The sequence below is a fragment of the Salvia splendens genome, chromosome 13, assembly GCF_004379255.2.
Source record: "Salvia splendens isolate huo1 chromosome 13, SspV2, whole genome shotgun sequence".
NCBI classification, from domain to species: domain Eukaryota; kingdom Viridiplantae; phylum Streptophyta; class Magnoliopsida; order Lamiales; family Lamiaceae; genus Salvia; species Salvia splendens.
The window spans coordinates 3,011,432-3,025,373 of record NC_056044.1 but is presented as its reverse complement, the minus strand read 5'-3'; the positions used below and the strand labels follow the sequence as shown (position 1 = coordinate 3,025,373).

Here is a 13,942-nt window from a genome sequence, read left to right as displayed (position 1 = left end):
AATACTACTATATATATCGAGAAATACTCTTACTTTATTGTGAAGTACTGGTGTGGATATCCAATTGTATGTTGAATAGAAATGAAAATGAAGATAGCACGAATCCAAAAATACCCCTCTGGTCGAAGAATTACCGAGCTTCATTAATGTCTTCTTGAAAATAGGTCGAAGTGTCACTTTCTTTATGTTGAAATAAATAGAACTCGTTACTTTTCCTGATAAAGTGATGATGTTTCGCGAAGCAAAAATAAAGAGGGCGCCGATTGAACTAAAACAATTACCTATATTTATGAAACATAACAAACGCCGAGGAAGAATACGAAGAGTTCATTCCCGAACTAGAATGTTCGACTACATCCCAAACTACGCTTTAGCTTACATAATTACATGTGGGTTTATGAGTTTAAGAAAAAGGAATTATGGATGCTATTACAAAATACACAAGTATGGGCCAAGAGCTTAAGAAATTATATTGCTATGTAGCTTGCACTTTTGGACCTTCTCCCCAGGCCCAAATCGCACCCTTCACGGGCCGGGCCCGAAGCAGCTGTCGGCCCAGGTCTCGGCAGCAGGATGGCAGAAACAAGTTTAAATGCTAAGGAACAAGAGAAATAAATGAAGTTTTGTTAGATGAAATGGGACAACCTTCTTTACCCTTAGGAGACCAAAGACTAACCCAAGAGGGTAAGCCAAGGCTACCTGCAGCAGCTCCTACTCCCAACAGTCTTGCCTCCTCTCTATGTGCTACCTGCAACAAGCAAACAAAGGAAGTTAGAGACTGAAGTACTAGGTAGCCACTAGGAAACAAGATATATTATTAGTCAAGTGCTAGTACTACAAATACCACTAAAAAAAACTAAGTAAAGATGCTGCAGTGAGGATCAAGTAAGGAGGGATTTGCTGCACATCAGGTCAAAGGAGGAGCAGCCCCATTTAATTCTCCCAAAGTACACCAAGATCAGCCTATAAAAACCCCCCACACCACCTCCAAAACCTCTCCCTCTTGTTCGATTCTTCAGCCACATAACAAGTTGAGAGTGTGAGTGAGTAGAATTTCTGCAGAGTTCTTGCAGGGAGTTCCTACTCTCCATAGGTAACACTATTTTCTCCCTTCCCACAAGTATTTCATGCTAAAACATAAACTCACCCCTTTCCCCTCTCATTACAACTAGGAAACTCAAGAAGGCAGTGAGCTTTTACTAAGGGCCGAAAATCAAAATGGGGCAGAAACTTCCTTCAAGAGGTGACATACCTTGCCCCTTATGACTCCCCTCCCATTCATGTAGAGACATCTCAACCTACAACTTCAAATTATATGCTAAATCTCAAGAAAAGTAGCAGTAACACAACAACAACACCATACCTTGCATCATGTAAGATCAACCTCATCAACTAGCCAAGAACTTAGATTTCAATAGGACTCTCACAGCAATCGTCAAGAGCAAGCATCTGCTAAGTTTCACAAATAATAAGAAAAACTCACAACTTAAGAATGGAACGCAAACAAAGGATTCAATGCAGTGAAATAGAAAGTTTTCTCCAAAGATCACGATTTTAGATACTACAATCAAGGGCATCCAACATAGCCACTGCCCGAACCCAAAACTAATTTTATAAAGTGGAAAAAAAGGGGAAGGGATAGAGAGCTTAGCTTATGTGACGGCTGACCGACGATGTGCGGACGGAGCTGCCCGTTTGCGAGTGGTGGCGGAGGCCGTCAGCGGCAGAGGCGACTCCAGTGCCGCCGTACCGTCTGACGGAAGGATCGAAAGGAGAGTGCTGCCGCGGACGGAGCTACAGCGCGGAGAGCCGGCGCTGAGCGACACAGCGGGCGACGGCCCTGCTCGTCAAGCGGCCGGAGACGATGGGAGTGAGCGAGACCACTGTGACCGGACGATTGAGGCGCCAAAGTAAATCGGTGGAGATGGAGCTCCGACTTCGAAACGGAGAAGATGGTAGAGGTTCGATTTTGAATCGGAGAAGATGAAGGAAGTCGAGAGTTCTCAATTTTGGATGAGATTTAGGGTGATGAATTTGGGGGTTTAGAGAGAAGAGAGGGGTCACCGGATTTGGAGTTGGGCTACCCCTTTCCTTTTGGCCCAAAGAATTATTGTGGTGGTGGGCTAAATATTCATTAAAGATAAGAAACTTGGGCCTGAAAATGCTAAATAAAGAAATAGTTTAATTCCTTCAAATTGGGCCTGCTACGGCAAATTAATTCGCCACCCGTTTTACCCGATCAAACAATTGATGATCCGTTAAGAAATGATTGATGTTAAGAAATTGATGTTAAGAAATGGTATGCTAATAATTTCCGCGAAATGATTAATGGACTTTAGATTTATCTTGATGCTTGAATAAATTGCATAGGAGATAATGCCCTCTTGACTACAAATAAGTTGTGAGCCCCCACATAATTAAACCTCTCGATTAAATTAATACTCAAGGACTTCCTATGAAATAAGGTTAAAGGAATAAAATGATCATGCATTTAGGATGCATTCCCGTTAAGTTATTTGGCTTCTTAAGCCTAATTAAGTATTTGACAAACACAGATTTTGCATGTTTTTAAGGACTAGATTTGACTTGTTTTAAATGTCAACCATGCAAATTATGTTCTTAAATTGCATATGTTATTCATTTGGTATTTTTGACGTGTTTGTTGATAAATAATAGAAAAAGATAGAAAAAGGTGAAAAAAGGCCAAAGTGCAGCAGCCTCTGTTCGAGCTCATTCTGCCAGAGATTTTGAAGTCCGGTCAGTGTTTACTACATGTCATTCTCTTCGTGTTTCAAAGAGCTTCGCGTGGATATCTTGCATGTCTCAATCGGAGTTCTGTGGAGAAAGTTATGATAATTCTACGAAAGTTGCGCAGTGTAGTCAAAGCTGGCGGGAATTTATACGGAAATTCACGGAAGAAAGAAATTATTATATTGTGAAGCCAAATCTATCCTATTTCTTGTAGGGCACGAAATTTATCAAAAATAAACCTTTTTCAGCCTATAAATACCTCTGAACCTAATTCATAATCTTTATCTCAGAGCCTTCAATCCTTCTCCCTCTCTACACTTCTTCCATTCCATATTCCACCCTTAAATTCATCCATCTTCCATTGGAGCGGAGTTCTGCAGATCCAGGCAAGAGAAGACTGAAGATTGAAGATTCAACCTTGGGTTTTATCAATTTCTTTCATGTCTCGTACTTTATTTGTAGTTTTTACTTGTCTATGAGTAGAATATCTTTTGTAGAATATTTGGTAAAGATATTCGATTGATTTTCCTTGTTAGCTCTTGCAGTTATTTGATTTATCTGGTGCTTTCTATGTTCAATTGATTAGCTACCTCTTGAATACATGTTAGAGTTGATTAGAGTACTCGGGAGACGAAATAATTGACTTGGAAAAAAGGGTAATTCACACCTTAATTTAATAGAACTCGGGAGAGTTGAGGTTTTGAGTGAGGTCTTTGATCTTATATGCTTTTAGGAGTTAGGGGTTTAAGGGTTAGAAGGGGACTTCAATCCTATCACCTAATCTACAGATTTCTCACCTCGGGAGGGGGTTTAATCTATAATTGTGATCGACTTAATAGCTCTGGAGACCGTAATTCAAGGAAGTCGATTGTGTTTTTGGATCCTAAAATTCTACATTCTTAAGCGTGCTTTGTATTATTTCTTTTTATGAGTTCTTTTATTTGTTTATTTATTTTTGTCTAGTTTATAAAATCAATCCAAAAATACTCTGTGTCTCTAGATAGTATATGACGCTTAGTATATGATAGCCAGTTGCAATCTTATTCCATGTGTTCGATATCCCGGTACTGACCTTTAGCTATACTAGATCTACCCTGTAAACTTGCAGGTATTTTTAGTGCTAATAAATAGTGCATTAGTATTATTTATATGTTCCTAAAGGGGCGTCTTCGCACGTTGGTTAAGACCAAATCAAGGAACTTTTCAGCTAAGGAAATAACTTTTGAGGTGGACATTCTTTTCAAAACGTGATTTTAGTATGAAAATGTGAATATTTTCTAAACATGTTTGTCATGTCATGTTATGCGTTTACGATTACCTATCTGCTTGGCTATGCCAATCATGTTAAATCGAATTAGAGTCTCAGTAGGGCCGCAAACCCTACTCAGACTAGTGTACACATATGGGGACTGTGTACTAGCTTTCGAGTTGGCCGGTCCAGTGACCGTCGTGGAATGTGGCTACATTCCCGCTTCACATACGTTCAGATATGATATCTATGTTTATGTGATTGCACAATCAATTTTATGAAATGAAAGGAATTTAGTGACTCGGGCCTTTTTGAATAAAAACCACGTGTTCACTCAACTGTGGCTGACAAATTAAATGAAACTTATTTTTGGCACTATGCTCACTGAGTATATCAAGTACTCAGCCCTGCATGTTTCTTTTGTAACGTGCAGATTGAACGTGTACGGGGAGGCGAAGGTGTTGGGAAATGACTATTAATAAGTAGTTAGGTAGCCCAAAGTAGTATGTCTTCATACGTACTATTTTGTCTTGGACTCTTCCGCTACAATAGGATTATGTACTAGGAATTATGAACCCAGTCATTATACTCTGATTTTATTTTGATTATGTACCATTTTTGCCTTCAGAATTAATGTTTTGAGTTTGACTTATTCCTTATGTTGATCCTTTCAATTTAAGACTATTTTAGTCACGTTATAGCTGCGCTAATTATCACTGGGGAGTTATGGCCGTGACAGATACATTGGCGATATATGCATAAAAACCAATTTTTAATAATTCATCCACATTAAGAGAACTCAAAGTTTGTTCCTTAATCATTGCATACTAATGAAGTAGTATATGATTAGTTCCATGCTTATGCAGAACTGAATTTGTTCTGAACAAAGATGAAACAAAATAATACTATCACAATCATGAAATTATTCAATAAAATTGTTGAATCTCTACCATAAATATTCATTACTTGAAAATAATAAATTAAATACTTTCATTTGAAATACATTTCTATTTCATCGAACACCTATGGGCTATGTGTATCGAGAGGTTGTTTGGGGTCAAAATAATATTTCAAAGAGAAGTACAAGTTACCCAAATATTATAAAAACGTCGATGAGATATATAAAATGATGTTATATTTCATTCAACCCCTATTTCATATTCACTTCATAAAGTGACGAACTATTATACTATGTCCTCAAAAAATAGACAAATTTGTAATGATACATATTTTAATGTGCAATTAGTAAAATAAGATAGAAATGAGTATACGTAAGAGAGCGAGGGAGACAAGGTAGTGAAAGTAGTGATAGTGGATTATGTGATCTACATTATCGGTAGTGTGTAATTGGTTAAAAATATTTCATATTTAGATTTTGGTATAATTTTTGGAGAAAACTCAAAATGGTAAAACTAGTCTTTTTTTAGTATGAAGGTAGTATATATCAAAGCCTCGCATTTGAACATTGGACTTTAAATAAATATTTGTGTAGTCGATTATACCTTATAAGATATGTCAGGAATCGTAATAACAACCATACACATAATATTTCACGAGACAAAAAGTCAAACTAATTATAGTCCCTAAATGTTATAGTGTAGATTACAATTACTATAATGTCTCGAATATACTTTTTCAAAGAATATTAACTCACGAGAAATCAGAATATTTTTCTCGTAGAAGAAGGGTAACATACCAAAATGAAAAAAACACTCACGATAATTAGCACTACATCAAAAGAAGCGAAAATTTAAGTATCCATCAAACAATAAAGTAAATTAAGATGATTAGTGTTCATTTATTAATTTAGTAGTAATACCCAAATAGATTTCAATGAGTCGTGCCATTTACACCTTATGCTCCATAGACAGATCTCCAAATTCCACTTGCCATACTTTGTGCTTCTATGGGGGTCATGTTACAACTATTTCCAACATCGATAGCCATTACGGTAAAGAAACAATCACTAGCAACATAAAGAGTAAGTGTAGAGCCACATGGAGCTATTGTTTCTTCGTATGGAGCATCTGGTCCGGCACATATGGCCTCATGAACCTCATCAACACAATACTTAGGTAAGTTTTTATAGCAATCAGGTGTTGGCGGGGTATATGGGGGCACAATGGGATGGCAATCAGCACATAGGGGCACAATGGGATGGCAATCAGCACATAGGAATATTACAAGGAATATTACAAGGAATGTCACCATCTTGATTATGGATTTAAACTTCATTATCAATCTTTTCTTTTCACAATTTTTGTTCTGTTCAACTATAGTTTTTTATTAGTCTTTATATAGATACACTGTTTTAGATGGATCGGTTACTAAACTAATGTTGGAACATAAATTTTTATCTGTTACTAATGTTGAAAAATTAAATATGCATTTAATTGTGCTAGTAGTCAAGACAAAATGATTTGAATCGTTACAACTAACACACACTAAAATAATACTTTAAACCATACACATAATATTGTAATAAATAATAAGACCAGCCAACTATTTACGATAACAATTTTGTGGATATAAAGGATTATCTATCTCTTGAAATGTACTTCGATCATAGAACCAATCACCAATAGCTTTTTGTATGGTCTGCATCACACCAAATGATTATTATTAGTGTATTAATATAACAAGACTTATCACATCAAAATACTATATATATATCGAGTAAAACTCTTACTTTGTTGTGAAGTACTGGTGTGGATATCCAATTATATGTTGAATAGAAATGAAAATGAAGATAGCGCGAATCCAAAAATACCCCTCTGCTCGAAGAGTTACCGAGCTTCATTAATGTCTTCTTGAAAATAGGTCCAAAATCTGAAAATATGAATGCCAATAATGAGAAATTAACATTTTATTTCACAATTTCATAATGAAAAATAATTTAGTTAAAATTACCCTTTATGATTCCTATTTCTGTAGCATTGCACTGTTCCAGGCTTTTTGAACAATTTTCCCATTGCATTCGATCCAAACCAGGAACAGTTAATATGAAGTTGGATTTAATCTGCAACATGTTAAATTGAATATAGATAAATAAATAAATAAATAAAAGATAAATGGCAAGCAAGGTACATCAAGAATGTAATAATATAAATAATAGATACAACTCTTCATACAACAATATGATGCATGCAAATGTATTATTGAGTAAACGATATAAACTCCACTTATATTTTACCTGGTATGAATCAAAAGCTGCTTCAAGTATAAAGAGTGGAGTGGCAACATCTTCAACCAAATACTCAGCGAAGAGACACTAAAAATTAATTTCATTAAAATGTGATTATCATTGTGTAGTACTTACTGTATAAAGGAAAATGATTTAAACAAAATATAATAATCTCACCAAATTGGGGTCCCTCTTAGATGTGCATGATCTAGGCAGTAATGGTCTAAGTCCCTGTGCAAAAAAAACAGTACAAATTAATTTATTGTACAAAAAAAAAACAGTGCATGATTTAAATTATATTACGTAAATTCAGTCACATGTCAGCCTAATAATTTGAACACAAAAATTGATCCGATGCAAAATATCAAAGAAAATTTGAACTCAAAAAAGTATAGGTGTATTCACTCAAAAATGAAAAAGTGGTCCACTCAAAAAATGGTGGAGTGAGAGAATTTCGCTACAAAAAATTCGCCAATTATGTCACTAAACGGTGAAATTCCTTCACTTTATAAATTAGTGGCAGATCAAGTTTCAGCAGATCCGTCACTAATAAATTGTCAGTAAAAAGTTTTAGTGATGGATATTTCGTCACTAAATTTACAGTGACGGAAATCGTAGGTGACTGCTTTGCAATAGTGACGGAAAATCTGTCACTAATTATTGACTGACACTTTTTCGTCACTACTTATATTTCGTTAACCCATGCCTAATAATGTACTTAGAGCATCATTAACCCCGACACGGATTCAGGCCCCAAGTCCCCTCCACGTCATCATTCCCTCAAATTTGAGTCTCAGGCCCAACTGATCTAACCCTGCAGGCCGCAACCCGGGCCGCAACTAATAAATGACATTATTCACAACTTCAACCTATTTTACACGTAAAATAAAAAACGCCGAAAATTTATAACACGGAAAAGTTAATTTTCGATCGAAGATTGAAAATTACAACATAGAAATTTAAAAATACAAAAAAAACCACTAAAAACATAACGTCAATACTGGAAAACGTTGGTGCGAGTCCAAATCTCTTCGATTAGATCAGCTTGGAGGCGAGTCTGTTGTTCCTCTTGGCGCATCACAGCTGAACGGGCCATGACATTAAGGATGTTAGGAGGAAGGCCCTGCACGGGCGGGGTGGTGACAACGTAGTCACTCGCGGTGCTGGCGAGTGGATCGTTGCTCCACAAAATGACACTTTCTTCCTCGTCCTCAACGATCATGTTATGCAGTGTCAGCGATCAGTGAACGCTACCAACCATGGGCTGCTCCCTTCACAATAGCCCACCGTGCTTGGAGGACTCCGAATGCACACTCCACATCTTTCCGAGCTGCCTCTTGCCTTTGGGCAAACAATGCCATCCGATCCGTTGTTGGACATGTGATAGTCTTCACGAACACGGGCCATCGAGGGTAGATCCCGTCTGCTAGATAGTACCACATACTATACCGACGGTGGTTGGCCGTGAACTCTACGTTCGGCGCTTGCCCGGCACACAAGTCATTGAACAATGGAGACTTGTTCAACACATTGAGGTCGTTGTTGGACCCTGCGACACCAAAGTAGGCATGTCAGATCCACAATCGTTGGTCGGCTACGACCTCCAACACAATCGTGGGATGTGTGCCCTTGTGCCCGCTAGTGTATTGTCCTCTCCAAGGCGTTGGACAATTCTTCCACTGCCAGTGCATACAGTCTATGCTACCAAGCATCCCCGGGAAGCCGTGGGTCCGCTCATGCAAGTTCACCAACTTCCTAACGTCGTCGGTCGTTGGCTTTCTCAAGTATGTATCCTTGAATGCTTCGACGACTACCCGATAGAATTTAGCTAGGCACTCCCGTCCAGTATGCTCACTTACATGGAGATACTCATCGAACATATCTGATGTAGTACCGTAAGCGAGTTGACGTATGGCAGAGGTGCATTTCTGCAACGTCGATATACTTTGCCGGCCCACAGCATCGGTGGTTTGGCAGAAATACGAGTCGCGAGCTACAACTACGTAGACAATGCGTAGGGACAAAGGCCTCGGCATCCGGAACCGGCGACGGAACATCTGATCACTCCATCGCGGATCGGTAGAGAAATAATCTGTGAAAAGCCGCAAAGCAGCTTGTTCACGGTCTCAGTGAATATACATCCGAGTACGTGGTACCCGGATTTGTTGTTCGTTCCAAGCTTGAATAGCAGCTTGGTAGCGTTCCACTTCGTTGTTGATTTCTTCTTGGATTGCCGGTGCCGCCTCTTCTAACAATCGGGACATTTGAGCTTCAAATAATCTTTGACGAGGAGGCATTTTGTCGAATTTTAGGAAGAGAAATGAAGTGTGAATGTATATGAAAATGGATGGAGTGGTATTTTTAAATAAATTTTCGAATTTAAAAATAAAAATAAAAATTCCGTTGTAGCCCAGCTCGAACACGAATTAACGCTGGGCCGGGCCGCATTGCGTCCCGTCCCGAACCATCCAACGCTAGCCCAGGCCGCAAATCCTCCCCCTCCAACGCGACGCTCTGGCCGTGAATCGCTTTTTGCGGCCCAGCCGCGAGCGTTAGCGATACTCTTATAAACCCAACTTTACTAAAAGTGAGATAAACTACACATTTGGACACCTCATTCTCCAACTTCTCATGCCCTGCTCAATACATATATTCACCTAATCACCCATGCCTAATAATTATAAACCTAATCACCGTAATAATTAAATTAATTGGGTTTAATTGTGGTTTGGTAAATAGAATTTTTTTATGAAATTGGAAAACACAAATTTCAATGTACTTAGAATACATGATTATCATATCATGTAGGACAATTATTAGTCCAAGAACAAAACACACATAATTCCATTGACATGAAATTTTGAATACAGCTGCTGAGATTGCAAGGAATTTCAAATTGATCGTCAACAAGATGTCTTAAATAACAAGAAAATGAATAGGTGGAGATTTCAATGTTTATATGCCATGAACCTATGAAAGTTCCATCATGTGCATTTTATTAGACACTATATGCGTATGCTTTCAATACTGAATGTCGAGCTCATTTATGTTATTTCATATTTATAATCAATTTAGGTCCTAATCAAACATCATTGATTAAGTTAAGTAGACTTGACACACTGACACACCTGGTTAATTTATGCCATAATTGCAATAAATACCTATCTTTTCTAATGAATATATATGTGCACGTCAGTATCACCGAGAAAATAATTAATTTTTTTTTATAAAAAGCTAGCATAGAAATTACTTATATGAGTCTTACCTAATAGTACGGTTTTACTTAAGGCTATCAAAATAAGACATCACGCAAATAAAATGAATGGAAAATACAGTCTTCTTATTTTAGGCCTTAATTTACCCTTTCGGAATATGATTATACGAAGTAATTTGAATTTTAGTTTACTATATCTATGAATCATTTAAAAATATTTACACATATTGACAATGAAAATACAAACCACATTTAAATATTTAAATCTATACCTGCATACTTTAGAAATAAAAAAAGGTGTATTTAATTCGTTACTATAATAAGCAAGCATTCATTTGATGCGTATACCTAGGTCACCAAAGTGGGTATCACTTTCTAGTGTAATTTCAATTCTATTGGAGTAGTACTATTATTTGTAGATGGTTGTATAGTTTCTTGTGATTTTTCTTACAATATTTATCATGATTTAGAAATTTAATCTTAATTTTTTTTACCAATGGTCTTTTCTACTATGTGTGTACCATTGTAGATATAGACTATTTACTGTGTTGCTAAAGTCCAGATTTGTAAATCGGACCCGGTTTGATCGGTTATGCAGTTCGTCTACGAATCAAAAGTTGTCGATTCTAACATGAGAAATGAATATGAAGAACATAAAATAAGAGAGAAGTGGAAATTATATGAGAAATGGGAACAAAAAATTGAGTAGAAAAAGTAATAGACAAGACTACATCTATCAATATGAAGTAGTAGACCATTTCTATGCGAAACTAAAAAGTGTAGGTGTATTAATGTTGATTTTCTTGAACTTTAAGTTTCATTGTAAAATGAAAAAGTGGTGCACTAGAATTATTGATTATGATAATAAAACAAACCACTACATTCCCTTAACTAAAATCACATGAATTGGTTTGTAGTGTTCTGAAATAATGTTACGATATTAAGCAAATAAAGTGAAAAGAAAAATCCCCTATATTATACGTATATGTATAGTGGATTCATACAAACACGTGTTTCTATATTGGGAGATATAATTCAATAGCTAAAATGAAACACGAATAAATCAATTTGACATTCAGTATACCAACCTTGCCCCACTTTAATTTTTTTTCCGTCTTTCTATACGTTAATTTTAACACTAGAGGGCACATAATTTGATCCGATGTATTTTGCAATATTAAAAGTATATTGTACAAATACATGACAGAATTCAATTAAAATCTCCATCACACACATCAAATTTGGACAACAAAAGGGGGTAACTATAGGAATTTCAAATCAACACAAGACACCATGTATAATAAAATTGAAAATTATTGGGTATGTACGTTTGGTAAATGTTGAAAATTAAAATAACATAACATCATGCATGTTTTATAAGTGTTGAAAATTAAAATAACAGAACATGTAGTATGTATGTTGGGAACTGATTAAGTTTATATATTCAATCCAATCCACTCCACGGTATCCACCAAACGATTCATTCTCACTCTCCTAATAGTCCTCAAATGTCATCATTCAATAACAGTGATAACATAAAATTTCAGGGAAAAACTTACAATGAAAATAGTTCAATCACACATTTTTTTAGCTATTTAATTAAATGAGAAGTATTTCAAAACAAAAAAATGTTAAAACAATTATTATAGTAATTTATGCATCGATTCCCATTTCACTTATCCAGATACATATAAATATAATCATCTACTAACTACTTTCAATTTAGGTGTCAAAGACTTATTGGGACATATTCACAATTTACTAGTAAGGGCATTAGCAATGGGGCGCCCTAAGGCGCGCCCTATACAGTGCCACATCATCTTTTTTATCCTCCTACCCTTCCACCTGCAGTGGGGCGCCCTAAGCATTTTCGTTATTTGAATATTTAAATAACTACAAAAATTAGATAAAAAAACCTTCATTTCAATCACACAACATAATCATCTTAATAACTCGAAGAAGCAAATTCTCGTTTCACCGAATTCTACTTTTTAATAATAAATTATCATTTTTTATAACATTATCATCTTAATAAATGTATAAAATAATTTAGTTTTCAAGATATCTCAATTAGTGTTTGTAGTCCAATGGTTATGATTATTGCCTTCCAAGCAATAGACCCGGGTTTGACCCCGGCAAACGCATTTTTTAAGTAAAATGCGTGCCATTGGGCGCGCCATCGTCCGCGCCGCCCACAATGGCGCCCGATGGCCTATCGAGCGCGCTACTACCGCGGACGAAGCATAGGGCGTGGGCTTAGGGCGTCGCATCGTCCGGGCACCCACAATGGTGCACGATGGCGCGCCCGAGGACGATGACACGCATCGGGCGCGCCTTCGGACGTCCCATTGCGGATACCCTAATAGTACTAACATATAGAGAATAGGTGTCAAGACTTATTAGGTACTTTACTACATGAAACAAGGCACCCATGTAACAAAAATGGACATGCAAATTAATAAAAACAGACATCTTAAACAGTAGTAATAAGTGTATGCATATAATCTGAAAAATGCAATGCAAATTATGCTATATTGCCAATTGAATGATAATACAATTATAAAAACAATTGACACTTTTTTAAAAACTATGTTTCCAAAGAGAACATTAGTCCAAGACCAAAGCATACATACTTCCATTGACATGAAATTTTGAATACAGCTTCTAAGACTGCATAAGGAATTACTACTTATTTGTTAATATGACTGTTACCTAATTGTAGGATTTTGAATACAGTCTTCTTATTTTAGGCCTTTAGAGCATTCCCATCCGTGCTCTTGCCAACGAGCACGGATGTGGACCCGGACCCACTTTTACTCCATGCTCTTAGGCAAGAGCACAACACCCACATCATTGCTCTTCCGCAAGGACGAGCTCGAGGGTCCCACCATTCTATTATTCAATTTAAATAAAAACATTTCCACAATATTAAAATGCATTTAAAATAACCGGATTAATATTACAAATTACAAAAAAATTAAAAATTACATAATTAAAATCCTAAAAATTAAAAAAAACCACTACTCGTGGCCGAATTTCGCCCAAATGTGTTTGATTTGGTCTTCTTGTAGCTCAATGTGGGCTCGGGTATCGCGCATTGTGTTTCTTGTTTCTATTCTCTCGCCCACTGTAGTATGCACACCTCGGCGTGGGGAGACCTCGCGGTTGAGCTTCCGGCTTCATCCTCGTCGTAAAAGTTAGCCGTCAACGGTCCTTCGTCAGCTATAATTATATTGTGAAAGATAATACACGTGTACATGATGTCGGCGATATTCTTGTTCTTCGCGCTCCGCTTCCGCAATGATATTGGTGAAATCCATTTGAGGGTTTGAGTAAGAGAGGAAGATGTAGATGAAAAAATATGAATGAGAGATGAATGAGAGATGATTTGATGTAAAAAATGGATGATGAATGTGTGTATTTATAGATGATTTTGAAAATAATTTTTTTTAAAAAAATAAAAAAAAATCCAAAAAATGTAATAAAACGGCCATATTTTTGGGAATCTGAAAATATATTTATTAAATTTTTTGTATTATTTTTT

General features: G+C 36.5%; 2 long non-coding RNA genes across 3 annotated transcripts; both read right to left on the bottom strand.

The window, feature by feature from the left end:
• Positions 1-263: 263 nt before the first annotated feature.
• On the bottom strand, positions 264-2,082 carry LOC121761608. Its single transcript, XR_006042046.1, has 3 exons — positions 1,364-2,082; positions 700-748; positions 264-595 (listed from the first exon to the last, which is right to left on the bottom strand). It is a non-coding gene; the product is annotated as an uncharacterized LOC121761608 (long non-coding RNA).
• Positions 2,083-6,338: 4,256 nt separating this feature from the next.
• On the bottom strand, positions 6,339-7,642 carry LOC121761609. 2 transcript variants are annotated; one of them, XR_006042048.1, is made up of 5 exons: positions 7,362-7,642; positions 7,194-7,271; positions 6,911-7,019; positions 6,690-6,829; positions 6,339-6,598 (listed from the first exon to the last, which is right to left on the bottom strand). It is a non-coding gene; the product is annotated as an uncharacterized LOC121761609 (long non-coding RNA). The 2 variants fall into 2 exon arrangements; XR_006042047.1 differs by having other exon boundaries at positions 7,194-7,639.
• Between the last annotated feature and the right edge of the window lie 6,300 nt (positions 7,643-13,942).